The sequence below is a fragment of the Ictalurus punctatus genome, chromosome 7 (assembly GCF_001660625.3).
Source record: "Ictalurus punctatus breed USDA103 chromosome 7, Coco_2.0, whole genome shotgun sequence".
Classification (NCBI taxonomy): Eukaryota; Metazoa; Chordata; class Actinopteri; order Siluriformes; family Ictaluridae; genus Ictalurus; species Ictalurus punctatus.
Window position 1 is genome coordinate 31,332,153 of NC_030422.2, and position 20,237 is coordinate 31,352,389.

A 20,237-nucleotide genomic window follows, 5' to 3' on the forward strand; every position below is an offset into this window, starting at 1 on the left:
CTTCTAATGATCTATTATGCATTTACTCTAGAAAAAATCAGTAGATAATAGTGTAAAGTCATGCATGAAAGCCTCAAACAAAAAAAAGTTAAAAAGAGGCTAAATCATTATTAATGTCACGCTGCCCCATTAAAATCTATGCTCATGAAGCGCTGATTACTGAGTTCCTAGAACAGCTATAGCCTAAATGCATGCTATGGTCATGTGACCTACTAATGATTAATGTGTGTGCAGCCACAAGCCCTACAATAAGCGTGTATAATAAAGGTCAAAACAATCAGTTTGAAGTAAAATATAGGGAGTGTATTACTCATGGAATCTTTAATGGTATAACCATGTGTACATTGTGTAGACAGAGATCACTAATCCTGTGTGAATCGTTTATAATCACTATAGACGTCAACATTACTTAAGACATAAACTCACAGGACATTTTATTAGGAACACTTGTACAAATGCTTATGCATGGAATTATCAATTATACAATCATGTGACAGTAGCACAGTGTATAAAATCATGCAGATATAGACTGGGCCATAGCTAGGAGCGCCCCCTGGAATAATAGTGCAGTAAGCCTAATGAACAAACATACAGGCAAGTTCAATGGGGAAGAAGTGTATTATTAGAAATGTAAAATCCTTACAAGTTTGACAGTTAGAAGTTTCAAATCCTCTGTGTGATTCCTGGCAGCAAAGCCATTTCCCCATTTATCCACTCTGGCCATAAAGGAGAACAGAGAAAAGTAAAGACATTTATATACTAGCTAACACTCTGAACTGATTATATCTACTTACCCATTTGGTACTATTTATCTAGTATCCACTTATCCACTACTTATCCACTACTTATGCAGTTGGGACTCAGCCTCCAGAGACCTCACTCGCTTTTCCCCCAAGCTGTAAAACACAGTCAGCCACCCTGACAGGAAAGCTCTGCTCAGCCACCACCTTCCCTACAAACCTCCTGATTCCATTCAAAGTGTGTTCTTGTATCAGCCAAATTGAAAACAGTGCCCCATAGTTTGTTAAAAGCCGTAAACACGAACAATAAAAATGTTTATACAAATGTAAACAAACTATAAAGAGTGTGTTAGCGCGTGCAGAACAACAGGCCGGACGACAGCAGCAATGATCCAGGACAGCATGTTGTAAAACCAAATAAATAAATATTAATCCCAGCTAACTCTACACTACTTTCATGTCAGTTCTTTGTTATGTGCAGTACCAGATACCAAGTGTTCATATAACCAAAAACCAACCAAAGGTGTAAGTATATGAGTAAAAGAAAAAATAAGGTTAAAGAGCCACATGCTTATTAAACTAAGGATAGGAATGTTCTTTTTATTTTACTTGTATATGTATGCAGTTGCAAGTGCATTAATACATTTTTTATTGCACCAAAATATGCAAATGAGCCACATGAATATTAAATAAATTGTATTTGGGCACCTTAGAATAAGTGCACTGTCACTGCTCTCTGTGTGTACAGGACTAATGAGTAGTGTTTGTTTCTGCAGTCATTGCTCTTATTTTTAACACAGATAGGAAGATAATGATTAGTGATTATATTTTTGTGCTGTGCATCAGTTTGGTATTAGTGTGTATTAGAGTGAACTTGCTGTACTGAGATGTTTCCCTGCACAGACCATAATAATAACAAAAATGGAAATGTAGGTTATAAGGCATTTTTTTAGTAAGTCTATTTAATGCAAATTTTATATTTTTTAAGATTCAAGATTTATTTGGTGTCACGTGATGGAGGTTGAGATGGATGTAGTAGCAGTTTAAGTGTATTTTCTTTATTGAGATGCAGGCAGACAAATCCAATAACATAAGGCCGGGTCAAGGTCAAAAACAGGCAATCAAGCGATGAGCAAACAGGCTAAACTAGACAAAGACAAGAGATATAAATTTAGAAACACACTTACATCATTATGATGCACCTTTTTAAAAAAAGAAAACAGTAAGATAAGCACTTTCTCACAGCACGATGGAGTCTATCACTGTAATTCTTACTTTGTGGCTTGTTTGGAGTCGTTTGGGGCACGGTGACACACCGACATCTTGCATGCCTAATAGGTTTATCGCTTATACAGCACAGTGATTTTAACTTAATCGTGCTAGTCGTATTAGAAGATTTTTACGGAGGCAGCTGATGTTGAGAAAGGCATTTGTAGCTTTAAGATCCTTTCACACTGAGAACGACGCGATAAAGCGAAGTGAACCGCAGACGAATGGTGCTTTCACACCAAACACGAAACGAGTGATCGCCTCCAGCTAGTTCACGCCTGCTAAATAGGTGGCGAGGACCAAGAATGCATTTTACACCTGTACACTAGGTGGCGCAACCCATTATTCAGCTGATCGTCCTATCGTCTTTGACCACTTAGAAGAAGAATCACATAAATATTGGCGCATAGCACCACAACACAAACTGTTAAGAAGCACAGAAACTAACTTTTCTTATTGTATGTGGATTCTACCCAGAAAGGGAGGCAGAAAGTTTGTTTTGTGTTTTTTGAACAGCGTCATCAAGCTTTTTTAGTCTGAATGAAATAATGTGAAATATAATGCAATAACAAAACCAGAGTTTAATGCCCAAGACCAGCCACTTTATTTCATGGTGGAAGAACTTTGATAAATGAAGTGACAGTTCAGATTTTACTATCCCGTTATGTTTACTGCTGACATCTTTCAACAAGAATATAAAGATAAATAACAAATTACATACTGAGTATTGTTTTCTGCTACAAAATGTCCAACTGTAACATTATAAAAATAAATATTTGTTTTCATTCAAACGAATATGAAGTATTTCAGTAAGAAATATACCTTATACTATGACATGTGACGTTGGTTTGTTTCTCTCCAGGTGTTGTGAGTGTGTGTGTGTGTGTGCATGTGAAAGAAAGAGAGAGAACCCGCACTGAGCAAACGACACTTTTTAATGCAGAAGTAACTGATGCATGCACCATTTTTATCGGTAAAAGGCCAGTTGGATGGAAACAGACAGGAAACAATAAATATCTCAAACTTTTTTACGCACTTTCACTTTGTCGATTACAGAAATGTTCAAAAAATGGATGGAAACTTAGCAAATGATAGCAAGAACTCAATATCCATTCTATTCTCTCTTCCGGAATACGCTCCTTCAGTGTTTACACTGGTTTTCAAAACACTTTCTGTGATATTGCATCACCAATCTCGCCCATTTGTGCAACAGCAGTGTCTCTGGGCACGTGATCTAAAGCTCAAATCTAATTGGACGGTCCATTTCTTTGCAGGGAAACAAAATCGACACACTGGACAAAAAAAAGTGTTGCACCGCGAATGATCACACCAGGTGTGAACAGCTCCATCAAGATCTACTGTTTCTATTTAAGAGCATCATTGGGTCAAACATTCATGTCACTTAATTGTGTCAGTGTGAAAGGACCCTTACTCGCCAACTACAACTCCCCTTCATCAGTAAGGTAAGAACCAGACCCGTTATAAACCCAGATATTCTCGAATGAACTGAAATGTGTACTATCCACATAGTAATAGAAGATGTTTGTTGTTGTAATGATGACACTAGCTCTGTGGAATAACGGGTCTTTGCAGATCCACTGTCAGGTGAATTTGGGTCCGCATCGAGAAAACCAAGATCCCAAAAGAATGATGATGGCAATACTCGCTGTGGTGTTCAGGTGTAAAGTGATGTTTATTTACAGTGCTCAAGATCCGATAGCAGTACCAGTAGAAAAACAACCCAAAGCAATGCACAAAAGTAACAAAGGAATCAGAAAAGCAAACAAAAAACCCTATACAAAAATAACAAAAAAAAAGCTAAAGATATAAATACACAAACTTCAGTCTTGGTAGGAAAATTACTCGCGGCACCACAACTGCACGCTCGCCTTCCAGGTCAGCTGATCCTGAACAATGGCTTGGGGCTCGCTTTTAAAGTCCGAGTCCCTCCCGCTTCGGCTGAAGTATTGTCAGGTAAGTATCATACCTTTTTACAGGAACACCTACATATACACATATAACCATAACCTCAACTCCAGAATAATTATATATTTACAGTATCTCACAAAAGTGAGTACACCCCTCACATTTTTGTAAATATCTGATTATATCTTTTCATGTGACAACACTGAAGAAATGACACTTTGCTACAATGTAAAGTAGTGAGTGTACAGCTTCCTTGAAAAATCAAGGTCATAATTCAAGGTTTCTGAGACCGGTGGAGTTTCCGCAATGTGGAGGGATTATTGATGAGACTCATATTGGGATTCTAGCTTCACCGGACAGCCATGCTGACTATTACAACCATAAAGATTTCCATTCTGTCATCCTGCAAGGTGTGGTTGTATGAGAGGTGTAAGACTGGTACACTGTTCCCTAAAATCAGAGAGAGATTTACAGGATGGTGATGTTGGGGGATGCAGCTTATCCACTACTGCCATGGATGATGAAACCCTACCCTGAATACCAACAAACAACCCCTGCACAGATCACCTTTAACAACCGGTTCAGCAAAGAACGGATGGCGGTGCAGAGGGCATTTGGCCATCTTAAGGGAAAATAGCGATGCCTAATGAAGAGGTATGATTGCCACATTGATAACATCAACACTATCAGCACAGCCTGTTGTATGCTGCAGAATTTTAATTTTATAAACATTTTATGTTAATACTGAGAAATATGATGATATTGATGTTCATGTGACCCGTGAATGGAATCCTCTTCATGTAAACACCATGTCAAATGCCTCAAAACATTCCTTGTGTTCATATTTCTCAAATCTGTAGAGCATTTTTTTTACAGATGCTGACAATAAATTCAATATTGTTCATAGTATTGCATTTTTATTTTTATAACATGAGCATTATATTTTTGGCTGATGCTAGCAATACATTTATATTGTTCATGCCAACAACAGTGTGGATCTTATTGGTTTACTACAGATAAAACATTGGTTAATGGCCAAAATGTATTTTATTTAAAGCAAAATCTTGAAGTACTTCCAATGGTCAAAGGTCAGTGCTTCACAGAACACAACCAGTGAAGTGGTAATGTGCAAAAATAAAAATAGATGTGTTCACATACATAGTGAAATATATAGGCCACGTAAGTGTACCTGTGTCAAGGCACTATTGGGAAAACAATGCTGTGTAAAGTAAAAACAGCAGTTCTTATACAATGGTAGCATTACTTATGATAATAGCATGCAGTATGTTTGTAAGTATGTAGTATGCATGTGTTATGTATATTGTGGTAGAATTACTTCTGAACATAGAATAAAGTGCATTATAATGAACATTCTTCAAAATGTTCATACAGAAAGTGTTCATACAGATCTACTGGAAATATGTTAGGCCCCACAACTATTTAAAGCACTGAAATATAACAGCGGGTATAACAGGCTTACAGTACAGTACAGATGCAGCGTAATACTACTGCAGGATCCAGTTTCTGCTTTAAAGGTAACACTTTATTATTTGGGAAGACCACCCCGAGTTCTCAAGTAGGAATTTCGAGTTGAGGGGATGTTTTCTATGGTTTTTCCTGGTCAGAGGTTGGAAATGAATGCACAAAATGTTGAACCTTGAGGCGGATGGACCACAACAGCTGAAGATCACTCTTCTTAGTCAAGAAAAGGAATCTGAGGCTAGAGTAGGCACAGGCTCACCTATTTTGATTTTTGCTGTACGATGCAGGTGGTAGGCTCAGGATTTGGCATCAACATGGATCCATGCAACGTGCAAATCTTTTCAGTTTGGTCAACTGTTGACTTTAAAACACCTCAGTAAGTGACAGTGGGGTTATATTTGTCCATCAAAATTAAAGTTACTACAAGTCAGATATCACTTTAGTACATCCAGCTTCACACCTCCTCCCCTTCTTCACTGCTGAACACACAACACTGTATAAAAAAAAGAAGAAGCTAAACCACAATTGCTGACTCGTATCTGCTCTCAGGCCTCTACACTTCCCTGTGTAGGTGTGTGTGTGTGTGTGTGTGTGTGTGTGCACGTGTGAGAGTATGTGTGTGTGTGCGTGTGTTTGTGTGTATATGTGTGTGTAAACAAGGCTAATGAGAAGTGATTATTTCTGTATCATTATTTCTGTTATTTTTGACACAAATAAGTAAATAGTGCTGGTTTTATTATTAATAAAAAATGTTTGATGTTAATGTGTATTAGAATGAACTTACTGCACTGAGATGATTCCCAGCACAGACCATAATAGTAACAAAAATGCTGTAGGTTATGAGGAATTTTCTCTGTTTTCATATATCAATGTGCCCGTGCAAACCTGCGTGTGTAACCATTCCTCCATTTGCACCCCATTATGTTCTTGTTACAGTTTTACTACAGATAACGCCAGGGATGTCGCTAGGCCTATTTTGAGGGGGAAAACCCCCCAAATATTCATTAGACCCCCCTAAGCAAATCAATATATCTAAAATATCTCATATATTTTCTTTTTGATATCTTTTTTCATCAACAGTTCTTTCCATCGCATCTTGAACTTGTTCCTGGTCTGGCACTAGGACCTGGGGGAGGCTGCTGAACTATACACATTTTTTACACACCTTGTTCATGCATTTTTCAGTTGACACACCCACATCCAGCGGCTTACCGTGGGTACCTCCCATCGACGGACCTCCAGACATTAAACACGTTTACATGCACGTTAAAAGTTCGATTTCAGTAGAGCTACAGCAATAATTCAGCTTTTTAAAATAATCATATAAACGCTTTAGTCCGACTGAAATCAGACTGAACTCAATCTTCCGAAATCATATTATAACTGCACATGTAAACTCAGTTCATGTAATTAACAAAGACAGTGTGCAGTAGTGTAGTGTTGATTGCCGTCTCACTCATTCTCTCTCTCTCTCTCTCTCTCTCTCTCTCTCTCTCTCTCTCTCTCTCTCTCTAAATACAATCCGAACAGTATTTTAGCTACATAGTACGGCCAGTTTTGTCTTTTGTTGGTGTTGGACGGATGGGGACAAAATGGAGTTAGATCATATTAGATCAGCCTCTAACACAAATTATGAGACAGGTATACCTTGACCAAAAATAACCTTATTCCTATAGATTTGACACCCATTGTTATTCTAAAAAATACATGACTAGAAAGATGTTTTGGTGGCTTTAAAACATTTGGGGAGGGGGGCGGGGGGGGGGGGGGGGGGGGGGGGTATGCAACCTGCTGCTCCAGCATTTCCGCTTATAAAATCATTCTAATTAATGATGCCCCGTGTGGACAGTAGTGATTTCTGAAGAGGATGAAACCTCAATTTTTAACTGAGAATAATAAATCATATAGTGTATTTTATCCTCAATGCTCATGTAAAGCTGCACAGTACTTGAATTGTGCACTGCAATGTTAATGATACTCTGTGTGCATGTCTAATTTTCTGTTACTGATCACCATCATTATTGCAAGTAACCAGAAATGTACATTAATGCAGATCGTTAACCTGCAGCTGCTTTTTTACCGTGCATTTGATTTATCATCATATTGAAATATCTGGATATATCATCTGGCGACAGGCAGAAAACAAAACTCCTCCCGCGACTGCCGCTGCGGTGCCGAAGCGACAGCTCCACTTCAGCACCACCAGTGTTTTGGACACCCGGAGACCGCGTGGCGGCAGGGCGGGGCCGCCGACACACACACGGCCGCTGAATGGCGGGCGGCACGGGAAAATTCCACCAACCAGCAGGCGACGGGAGAGTATAAAAGGGCTGATACTCCGCTCGCAAGAGAGAGAAGGCTCTCCCGGCCCGTGTACGAACCCCATGTTGTGTTTTTTTTCTCCAGACAAGACCGGTGCAATCGAAGAGTCCACCCCCTGAGGGAAAAGGGATCCCCGCCATTCGGGAAAACCTAAGCACAACCGCCGGCAGCCCCGCGACCACTGAGCACTTAATCTCACGGCCACCCTTGTGCACACACACGCATACACACACACTCACACGGACTTTTGTAAATAAAATTCCCCACGTGTTCACCTGAAGCAGCCTCCTGCGTGTCTGTGTTCTGCCCACCGCTGACTAAATTCCCTACAATCAAAAGCATTGAAACTAATGTAAACACTATCAAATCTGCATGGACTTCATTGTAAATTAAATCATATTTAACCTACTGAGGTATTCACTTCATTTTGGAAGAGGGTGTGCTGCATTCCCCCACGTGATGCATTACTAATTATAAGTGTATCTAATTTTCAAGCACAGACAAACAACCTGCCCCACCTCCCATCTCTGTTCACTAGACACACTTTGTCTTCATCAGTCTCTACTATACAGTCTTTCACTTCAAATTTCCTGTAATGTAGATACATAAATAATATTGTTATTTTATTTTGGCCAACTTTTGCCTTTGTAACAGCACAGGAAGTATTAGTGGAGTTTATTTACATATTTTACAGACATTAGTTTTGAGTGAGTCCTCTCTCTCTCTCTCACACACATTCAGCTTCACACCTCCTCCCCTTCACTGCTGAACACATATCACTGAACTAGAAGTTACAACAGCAACTCGGCTCTGTTCTCAGGCCTCTAACACTGTCACTGCCCTGTGTGTGTACACAAAGCTAATTTTATTTCTTTCATATTGTCTGCTGTGGTTTTAAAGACTTTAAATAAGTACATAATCAGTAATGGTGATTAAAACATGCATTAGTTTGGTATTATTGTGCATTAGATTTAACTTGCTGTACTGAGATGTTTCCCTGAACAGACCATAATAGTAACAAAAATGGAAACGTAGATTATAAGGCATTTTCTCAGTAAGTCTCGTTAACACTAACATGGTTTTGTTAAACCTTTCTGTGCACAGGAAACACCACCAGAGTCTCACCACAGCAGCTAAAGACATTTCAGTTATTCACAACCCTGACTTCCATTGGTGAAAGTACAAACACCATCCAGTCATTTTCTTTTAGCAGATCAAATGATCATGAGAGGTTGTCACTGAGCAGCAGATGACAGCAGGACACAGAAGATCAGCTACAGATTCCAACAATACAGACTCGTTTACACTCATTAGATTATTTAAACCCTGTGTTTTAAACTTGCTCTACTTGTACTCTTACCTGTTGAACTATCATAGTTACTGAGAGTAGTGACACATCAAACTAAACCCTTCTCATAACAGATATGGATACACTGATCCACCTGAGCAGTCATGCTGAAGTACACACAATGTCCTAATCACACAATAAACTCATCACTCAGGACATTCAGACTGCAGATGAACAACTTTATACCCCACCACTCACTCTAATGAAGACACAAAGAGAACATTTACTCACAGAGCATCACAGCGAGTGGACTGAACTCCATCCTGTCTCTCTAACGACTGACTGACTGAGCAGTGGTGTGTGTTAAAGTCTCAGCACTTCCTGTGATCTTACAGTCAGCTTACGTTCTCTTTCTCTCTAACACACACAAAAGTGGACATAGGGGTCATACTGATCTCATCTTGGAGATTAAAAAGATAGTCTCTTAGACATCCAAAAATGAGGATTAGTAGTGATTCCACAAATATTTTACAAATTGAACAGCAGCAAAACAAACAAACAAACAAGTAAGTAAATGAAATAAACAGTTCTGAATTCTCTGAATTAACAGGTTGGTATAGATTGCATTATATCCTGTGGGAAAAGAGGTTTTACAAATTGTCTCTAGTATAAAGAGGCTCCATGAAGCACTCAATCTTTTATATGGGCTTCCACTAAAAGCAAATGAAACCAAGTACTGACCCATTTTAATTATATAACAATAAAAATTTCAGAGTATTTGTCAGAAAATAAATGCTTCTTTAGGAAAGTTACAGATGGTCCCTAATAAATTTCAGCAAAATTTTACAGACTGGGATAGGAAAGGAGGTTTAAGGAATGGATAATGTCTGTACATCAGAAATATGTGTGAAATAATTTATTCCTTATGCAAAGGCAGAGAAAATGAAATATGCCTCGCTTTTTTCTTTTGTATGGTTCTTCAGAGGTAATCGGGCTGGAAATTTATCTGAATCCTGTAAATCCTGGTTAATGATATTACCTCAAACACAGTGGAATAAAGTTATGTCTAAAACCACTCAGAATGAGCTGCTAGACTGTACACTGGATGTCTATGTTTTTGACTCTCCACTGTCTATTACAGGGTTTCTCTAATAATTCATTAGATAGTAGTCCTTTACACGTCAATCACATGTGTTTTAAATAAACATGCTTTTGTAGGTCTGTGGGTAGATGAAGGGGGAAGCTTCTCTGCTCAATTCACTGCTCTGCTCTCACAAAAAAAAAAACAACACTGTGCACTCAGTTCACTGCACCTTGTGCTCGAACAGGACTGACTTCAACATACTCGACAATTAGTGTACCTTCTATTAGTGTAAGCATACTCAGTTAAATACCAAGCCAACTATGTTAGCTACCTCATTTTAGCGACTAAGAACAGCCTGAAAAACAAATGTGTTACAAATTATTTAACTTAAAACACTTCTTCGTTAAGAAAGTGTTTAACCTCTGGTCTCCTTCCCACTAATTCTCACCTCTCTAACCTTTTTCTGCTGTTTTAAATCCTGATTTCTTATTTATTTCCAAACATTTTCTTGTAAAGTGGTAACTCTGTAAGGCTCAGCAATGGTTGGGAAATTGCATCAATGTTTTGTAGTTTTGCTTAAATTCTGTTTCAATTAGTATGATCTACCTTGTTATTTGCCTTGTTACCTAGTTATAACAAGAGGCCTGTGAACTACTGAAATGCTGTGGCCCCTTATAATTTTCACCACCTTTCAATCCACTAGCAACAAATAGAGTGGGCGAATTCACACTTCCTCCCATTCTTCATGTCTGACTTTGCAACAGTGTCAGAGGAGTTAAATTTGCCACCATATCAACAGTTAAAAAGTTGTGTTAGTTTTTGTTTTCACACTTCTAGCTTCACACATCCCTCCCTTCTTCATGGCTGAAACTGCACTGCTGCATTAAAATAGAAAATAAACCACATTTATGAACTGGTCTATGCTCTCTCAAACAATGTCACAGTCCTCTAACACGGTCACTGCTCTGTGTGTGTACAGGACTAATGAGAAGTGTTTGTTTCTGCAGTTATTTCTCTTATTTTTAACACAGATAGGAAAATAATGATTAGTGATTATATTTTTTGGGCTGTGCATTAGTTTGGTATTATTGTGCATTAGATTTAACTTGCTGTACTGACACGTTTCCCTGCGCAGACCATAATAGTAACAAAAATGGAAATGTAGGTTTTAAGGCATTTTTTAGTAAGTCTATTTAATGCAAATTATTATTTTTTTATTTAATCATTTCTGTGCACAGATGTCATATCACAGCAACCAGTGACTTCATTTCCCAGGATGCACCAACTACAAACATGGCCAAAGAGGACTACACTTCCCTCACACGCACACGTTCACCTTCTCCGGAGTTCTAATCACACACACTTGTTACCAATCTTACACACACTCACTACACAATTTCAACACAATGACTTTGCAAAGTAGTACACCCAATTGCCATGGTCTCTGTCGTGCATCAACTCTTTATTCCTAGCTTTATGTTTCATTGTTTTTGATCTTGTTCTAGTCCTCATTATTTGAGTCTTTTCTTAATCGAGCCTGTTTCATGCTATTGTTTCATGATTTGGATTTGTCTTCCTTCATATCCTATAATAAAACTCTTATCTGCAATTGCATCCATCCTCAACCTCCCTACATGACAGAATACTTCACCCACTACGGATGCAGCAGGAGAGCGAGGAGAGCTTCATGCCAGTGTACGTAGGAATGTCTGGCCAGTACAGATAAAGTGCCCTGAACAATGCAAGTCAGTTTGCGGAACTATTTATGGGCATCCAGGGCAGAGCTACAACCTGGATCAACTTTTGAGAGGAGTCAGTGTGACGAGCAAGCCTGATTTGCCATTCCACACCTTTTATGAGTGGATCAACAGGGCTGCCTATACAGTTCAACTCCAGCACCAATACCGATGGTTGCCAGAAAGAAGCCACACTACAGTGTACTACACGCAGTAATCTTGGGATACCTGGATCATATTTCAGCTCTCAGGAATGTTTCAAGGGCAGCTGGCATGCCCACAAACAGCTCAACAAGACAGCAAGAGCAGAGCTCCAGCTGGAGGTCAATGAGGCGACTTCATCTCCAGAGCTCCAACCTGAGACCCACGAGGTGGTTTCACCTGCCGAGCTCCAGCTGGATGTCAACGTGATGACCTCAGCTCCAGAGCTCCAACCTGAGACCCACAAGGTGGTCTCACCTGCCAAGCTTCAACAGAAAGGTCAACGTGGCGGCCTCCTCCCCAGAGCTCCAACCTGAGACCCACGAGGTGGTCTCACGTGCCAAGCTCCAGCTGGAGATCAACGTGGCGACCTCAGCTCCAGAGCCCCAGTTGGTGGTCAACGTATCAACCTCCTTTCCAGAGCTCCAGCATGAGACCCATGAGGGTGTCTCATTTCCAGAGCTCCAGCATAAAGTCAGGTTCCAGTCTGAGGTGACCTCCCACTCCAAGTTCAGTCAAAATTCGCTGACACATACAACCAAGTTTTGCTCATGCCTGAGTCTGCTGAGATGGCCAAGCAATTTATGCTCTTGCTTGAGATTGACGACACAGCCAACCAAGTTCTCCTCACATCTGAAGTTATGCTCATGCCTGAAACTAGCTGCGTTTACTTGGACAACGATAATCCACTCTTAATCCGATTAAGACCATACTCTAATTAAGAAACTACCATGTAAACAGCAATTTTTCAATTTTTACTTACCATAATCTAATTAAGGTCATAATCGAAGTAAGCAATAATCTAATTAAGACAGGTGGAGTAATCCTGTTTTAGTCGCATTATGGACGTGTAGTAGTGACATGTAAACAGCTTAATCACATTATGAGCGTCATGTGGGAGTTTTCACTGCATTTTGCGACAGGACACGATCACACACGACAGCGCAACTGTTTTACGGAGAACAAGAAAGTTCAGCTGCGTCCCAAATCACATACTTTCCTACTATAGGCCTGTAGTGGGGAAAAATGCATGTTTCTCGGCTACTATATAGACGTTAACTACGCGATTTGGGACACACCCATTGGCTTCAAGCAGTTGTCTATTAGCACGTATAGCATGACAAATAATTAACTGCACTTAAAGCGTTTGTAAAAAATTAAATAAAAACACCCAAAACTGTATACGGTTCCATAACAAAGACGAACTTTATGTTGATACGTGAAATTCTTTAGGGGCGTCGGACGGCGTGGCACGGTGACGTAATGACGTGTGCTGTTAATCTAATTATGATCTATAACATGTAAAACGAGAACATGACTGGAGTATTCTAAAAGCGACTCATGTAAACACCTTAATCACATTATTATCTTACTCAGATCAAGGTCAATAATTAGATTAATGCTGTCCATGTAAACGTAGTCACTGACGACACGGCCATCCAAGGTCTGCATATACCTTAGTCTTAGGGAGGGCTTCAGCACTTCCTGTGATCTTACAGTCAGATTACGTTCTCTTTCTCTCTAACACACACAAAAGTGGACATAGGGGTCATACTGATCTCATCTCGGAGATTAAAAAGATATTCTCTTAGACATCCAAAAGTGGGGATTAGTAGTGATTCCACAAATATGTTACAAATTGAACAGCAGCAAAACAAACAAACAAGTAAGTAAATGAACTAAACAGTTCTGAATTCTCTGAATTGACAGGTTTTTATAGATTGAATTATATCCTGTGGGATATAAACTAAGTAATGCTCATGCCTGAAACTGACGTCATGACCATCCAAGGTCTGCATACGCCTTACTCTTGGGGGGTGGGCGGGGGGGGGGTTCAGCACTTCCTGTGTTCTTACAGTCAGACTACGTCCTCTTTCTCTCTAACACACACAAAAGCACTCCCTTTAACATCCCCTTCCTGGGGCGGCTGTGGCTCAGGTGGTAGAGTGGGTTGTCCACTAACCGTAGGGTTGGTGGATCAATTCCTAGCACACATGACTACCCATGCCGAAGTGTCCTTGGGCAAGACACCGAACCGCAAGTTGCTCCCGAGGGCAACTTAGTGCCTTGCATGGCAGCTCTGCTACTGTGTGTGTGTGAATGGGTGAATAATAAACAGTGCTGTAAAAAGGCAAAATATTTAAATGTGCATTATGGTCTGACTGTCCAGTTTATATGGAACACCTGTACACCTGCTCATTCATGCACTTTTCCAATCAGCCAATCATGTGACAGCAGCATAATTCTTTAACTCATGCAGAAACTCTGAAATTTCTGAACTCTCCTGGGATTTTCACACACTCAAACACACACACACACACACACACACACACACACACACACACACACACACACACACACACACACACACACTATAGATTAAACAAACAAAGACAAATAAAAGCCTTGATGATGAGAGAGGTCAGAGGTGAGAGAGGTCAGAGGCCTGGTTTGAGCTGGAGTTAAATTTGACACCATATCAACAGCTAAAAGTTTCTTATTTGTTTCACACATCCACTTCCACACCTTCTCCACTTCTTCACAGCTGAATTTGCAACACTACATTAAAATAGAAAATAAACCACATGCGTGAACTGGTCTCTGCTCTCAGGCCTCTAACACTGTCACTGCTCTGTGTGAGTACAGAACTAATGAGAAGTGTCGGGTTCTGCACAATTATTGCACTTATTATTAACACAGATAGGAAAATAATAATTGGTGATTATCGGGGGGGGGGGGGGGGGGGGGGGCTGTTGTTCAATGGCCAGACCCCATACAAAACCCTACAGGCTGTTTTTCTGTTGTTGTTGTTCGTTTTTTTAATGTGCATTTGATTTATCATCATATTAAAATACAGTATATCAGAAAAGTGAGTACACCCCTCACATTTTTGCAAATATTTGATTATATCTTTTCATGTGACAACACTGAAGAAATGGCACTTTGCTACAATGTAAAGTAGTGAGTGTACAGCTTGTGTAACGGCGTAAATTTGCCAGAGTCTCACCACAGAAGCTAAAGACCTTTCAGTTATTCACAACCCTGACTTCCATTGGTGAAAGTACAAACACCATCCAGTCATTTTCTTTTAGCAGATCAAATGATCATGAGAGGTTGTCACTGAGCAGCAGATGACAGCAGGACACAGAAGATCAGCTACAGATTCCAACAATACAGACTCGTTTACACTCATTAGATTATTTAAACCCTGTGTTTTAAACTTGCTCTACTTGTACTCTTACCTGTTGAACTATCATAGTTACTGAGAGTAGTGGCACATCAAACTAAACCCTTCTCATAACAGATATGGATACACTGATCCACCTGAGCAGTCATGCTGAAGTACACACAATGTCCTAATCACACAATAAGCTCATCACTCAGGACATTCAGACTGCAGATGAACAACTTTATACCCCACCACTCACTCTAATGAAGACACAAAGAGAACATTTACTCACAGAGCATCACAGCGAGTGGACTGAACTCCATCCTGTCTCTCTAACGACTGACTGACTGAGCAGTGGTGTGTGTTAAACTTTCAACTTCCTGTGATCTTACAGAGAGAGAGAGAGAGAGAGAGAGAGAGAGAGAGAGAGAGAGAGAGAGAGAGAGAATGTGTGCATGTGTCACTTCTGCACTTTAGTTGATAGATGTTGCAGCTCCTGTTCCCATATTTTTAAGTTTTGCACTATAAAACCTATAATGTTTCACTTCACCAGTATTAAAATCATTTGCATTAATGAATAAACAGTCCTGTAAAATATTTAAATGTGCATTATGGTCTCACTGTCCACTTTATTAGGAACACCTGTACACCTGCTCATTCATGCACTTTTCCAATCAACCAATCATGTGACAGCAGCATAGTTCCTTAACTCATGCAGTAATATTTCTGAAATTTCTGAAATTTCCTTGGATTTTCACACACACACACACACACACACACACACACACACACACACACACACACACACACACACACACACACACACACACAAACACACACACAAACAAACAAACAAACAAAAACAAAGACAAAGAAATGCCTTGATGAGAGAGGTCAGAGGATAATGGACTGGTTTGAGCTGGAGTTAAATTTGCCACCATATCAACAGCTAAAAGTTTCTTATTTGTTTCACACATCCACTTTCACACCTCCTCCACTTCTTCACAGCTGAATTTTCAGCACTAAATTAAAATAGAAAATAAGCCTAATGCATGAACTGGTCTCTGCTCTCAGGCCTCTAACACTGTCACTGCTCTGTGTGAGTACAGGACTAATGAGAAGTGTTTGTTTCTGCACAGTTTTTTTGCACTTATTATTAACACAGAGAGGTAAATAATAATTAGTGATTATTAAAGGCCATACCCCTTACATAAACCCTACAGTGTTTGCTTGTATCCTGCAGGATTTTATCATTACTGCTGGTCTGCTGCAGACTTAAACTATCTCCTATTTCATGTGCATTAAAAAGAAAATCTGCAGGTTATGAAGTCTACATCCATCCTTCCATTTTCTGCAACACTTATCCTGCACAGGGTTGCAGGGAGCCAGGAGCTCCAGGGGGACGAGGCAGGGGACACCCTGGACGGAGAGGGAGGAAACCAGAGAACCTGGTGGGAATTGAACCCCCAACCCTGTAGGTGCGAGGCAAACGTGCTAAACACTAAGCCACCATGGCCACTTATGTATTCTACAAAGTTAATATAAAAAAATGTTAGATCTGTTTTGAGAGGGAAAAACACACTGCTTAAACAGTTTCTGAAGTCTTTCAGTAGATGTGTAGGCATGCTCATGTTAAGATAATAAGACATGTTTTAGTCATGAATGACTCAGTGTTTTAATGAATTGGTTGTGTAAATGATTCAGTGATCATTTAAAATCAATCGCTGAGTTACTGTTTTCCAATGAATGCATTTTCGAGAACTCCCTGCCAAAATATCACAAACTCAATCAGACATTTTCAGCAGTATTAACGTTAAATAGTGATGAACGCTAACGTACTTGTGGTCATTTCATTTCCTCGTCTCAGGACTCAGTGACTCTGTGGTCACAATCAAAAGGTCAAAGCAGCGAACATTCACTTTGAGGCGAGTTAAGATTTGGATGTTGACGTCAGCACCGCGGTTCAGAACTTGATTGGACGATAATTTAAAACGTTTTGATCACTCTTGTTTAGGTTTTTTTTTCTTTTCTTAAACACAATCATTGGGTAATTTAACACAAAATGAAATAGTAATGGAATAGTAATAACCCAAAAAGTCTGTAGGATATTAACACATCCTTTCTGAGAGAGCAGGACATAATTCCTGGAGGACATAATTCATGCATATATGTTCTTTTCCTTCATAGAATTCCTGGAAATGAGCTGAAAATCCTGTAGGATATCTGCATAATATTCCTGCAGGGTTTTTTTTTTTTTTGGTAAGGGACTGGTCGGAGCTGACAGGAAGGCTACAGTAACTCAGTATTTAGAGGCCAGTAATTGAAAAGTGAAACTAAAATGCCTTTGACTCCCTCTAGTGGTAACTGCAGTATAATGTTAATCCTGACCTTATCCACACTGTAATAGATTTAAACAGAAGTGATTAAAATATATCTTATCACCGTTCAGTCTGCTCATGTACACTGAGAACAGTCTGTACACACCTGTGTTTTGGTAGAGTCAAAGCAGCAGTCGATCATTTTGTGTAAAAAGAAACACATTTTTATTAAAGGTGTGTACACTCTCACTGTGAGTAACATTTATTTAGAAGTGGTTCCGCTCCCCTTTTCTCTCCTCTGATGGTACAGTCCTGTCCACCTGAAGCCGGGACCATGACGGAGACAGGAGAAAATTCCATAAGAAATGTATATAATAAAAAAAATAAAATGAAAAAAACCCTTTAATGTTTTATAAAAGCTGAAATAAATCAGGTGATTTGTTGTATAATAGCTGAAATGCTAGAGGGGGTGTTGGGGCATGCTCCGCACAAAAGATTTTAAAAAAATAAAAATTGAAAACACTTAAATGCTCATTTCTAATGACTTTTCATTGGTTAAATATTTGTAAAACACAGACAGTCCTAAAGGCTGACCAATCGCACTGATTTATGAAAAAAGCGCTGGGCTGAGCACAGACACACAGGAGGCCGTTTCTGAGGCAAAACCTGCAGAGTTTATTTAGGTGCAGTGAGGGTGTGAGGTGTAAAGGAGGTGTAGTAGGGTGAGTGCTCGGGCGCCCGTGTCGTCTACGGGGCTGCCGGGGCCACGCTGTTGGCTTTCCAACATTGGGGGTTCTGAAGCGGAGCTGTCTCTTCAGCACCACAGCGGCAGTCCCAGGAGGAGCGCTCTTTACTTCTTGTGTGCCAGCCGCCGGTGTGTCGACACACTATGCTATCTTACCTCAAATACAAATAAATCTTTCATCTATACACGTGATCCCGAGCATCTGAATGCTGTGTCGTAGCCGCCTTCACCTCAGGACACGCGTTTTTTTTTCCACTGATGTTCTCTTACACTGTAAGAGAAGGCACCTCTCTGAAAATCTATACAAGGTTTTGCTTGTTATCATGCAGTGACAGACGCGTTGCTCTCGTCAAGCTTGACAACAGCTAAACAGTTCAGAGAGCCCTAGATACTGGAGTCTGACCTCTGCACTTATCATAGCAAAAGTTTTGGGTTTTTTTTCATTGCATTTTGTTTCTGAAAGTTGTGGAATGGGAACTGTCCAACTCAGAAATACTCGGAGACAGGCAGGCAATGAGAAATACAATTTGAGATTAGGAAAAAGTGGGGGGACAAAGCCTAGATTTTGAAATGTGGTAGAGACATGTCCTCCCCATGTATAATGACTCCTGTAACTCAGATAACACAACCCCTGCTTCTAGCTACACATGGGCATCTTCAGTTATTAGTGATAATTAGCTCCTCTTATACTACTTGTCATATCACCGTAACCGTAACTCAGTTTCCCAGGAGGCACCGCGGAGTACAAACATGGCCACTGAGGACTACACTTCCCACACATGCATGCGCTTGCCTTCTCCAGAGTTCTAACCACACACACCTGCACTCACAGCATATAGGAGACTTTGGGAACATTCAGACGGCACGAAGCAAATGTACAGTTTTCTTGTTCTCTGTTGGTCTCCAAACCTTTTCATCGTTTTTTGCCAAAGTAACTTTTGACCATTGTTTCTGCTCTCAACCCCGATTATCTACTTTGCCTACATAGCGTGACACTGCTGTCCTGTGTACAACTTTATACCCCACCACCCACTCTAATGAAGACACAGAGAGAAAGTTTACTCCCAGAGCATCACAGAGATAATAACCGTAATTTCCACAATGTCCAAATATTTATGGACATGGCTTTTTCTTTTTTTGCCAAACGATCATCTAGATAAATAATTTCTGGTGAATGTTTTCTTTTTTTCCTGCTGCTGATTTACAGTGTGCATGCCTAATGATGAAGGAATAAAAAGGGCCGAGATTGCACAATAATGTGTGAATATAATGGTTTTGTGTTTCTAGTTATAATCCAGGTGTGTAATGTGCACAGCAAAGCAAAAGCACATAAACAGCACATTGTGTCCGCTATACCACACACTGTCTAAAGGGCTATTCAGACAGGACTAGTTTTAGATGGGGATGAGGCGTAATGTAATAATATCCAGAGCTTCTCTGTGATTTTAATCCCGTGTGAACTGGTCATGTCGGTTATTTTTCTGCACTTTTTCCAGACTGTGTGTTCCAGAGCCGTTGAAGATTACAGCATCTTTTACCTTCTATAAAATGACCTATAACAGATGAACATTTCTCGCAAAAATCTTCTCCCAAACATAATGATTATGTACCATTTGTTCACACAGTGTTTGATAACGTCGTTCTCTCCAAACTGAACCTAAACATAAAGTTTCAGCTCTGGTCCAGCTGTGGCTTTTCTTTGGCTTCGTCTGTGCCATGATGTTGTAATATCAAACACTGTAACTGTCAGTAAGATGCTGTTACTGAATTATTTTTTGTGATCGCTGACATGATAAATGTTGGTGCAGTGGAGCAGGAGCGGAGTTGGAGGTTTCCTTCCTAACACAAGCTAATGACATCTAACAGCCTGAGCTTTAGAATGTCATACACAAATGATATGGTAACTGTTACGATACAGTTCAGTGTGAACCCAACTGCACAGTGAAAACTCCTGCTT

At 39.9% G+C, this 20,237-nt stretch overlaps 1 protein-coding gene across 1 annotated transcript in view; it reads right to left on the reverse strand.

Annotated features, from left to right (window-relative positions):
• LOC128633111 (carcinoembryonic antigen-related cell adhesion molecule 5-like) overlaps positions 1-20,237 on the reverse strand; it is a 34,247-nt gene that overhangs the window by 13,627 nt on the left and 383 nt on the right. The gene's annotated exons all lie outside the window — the stretch shown is intronic.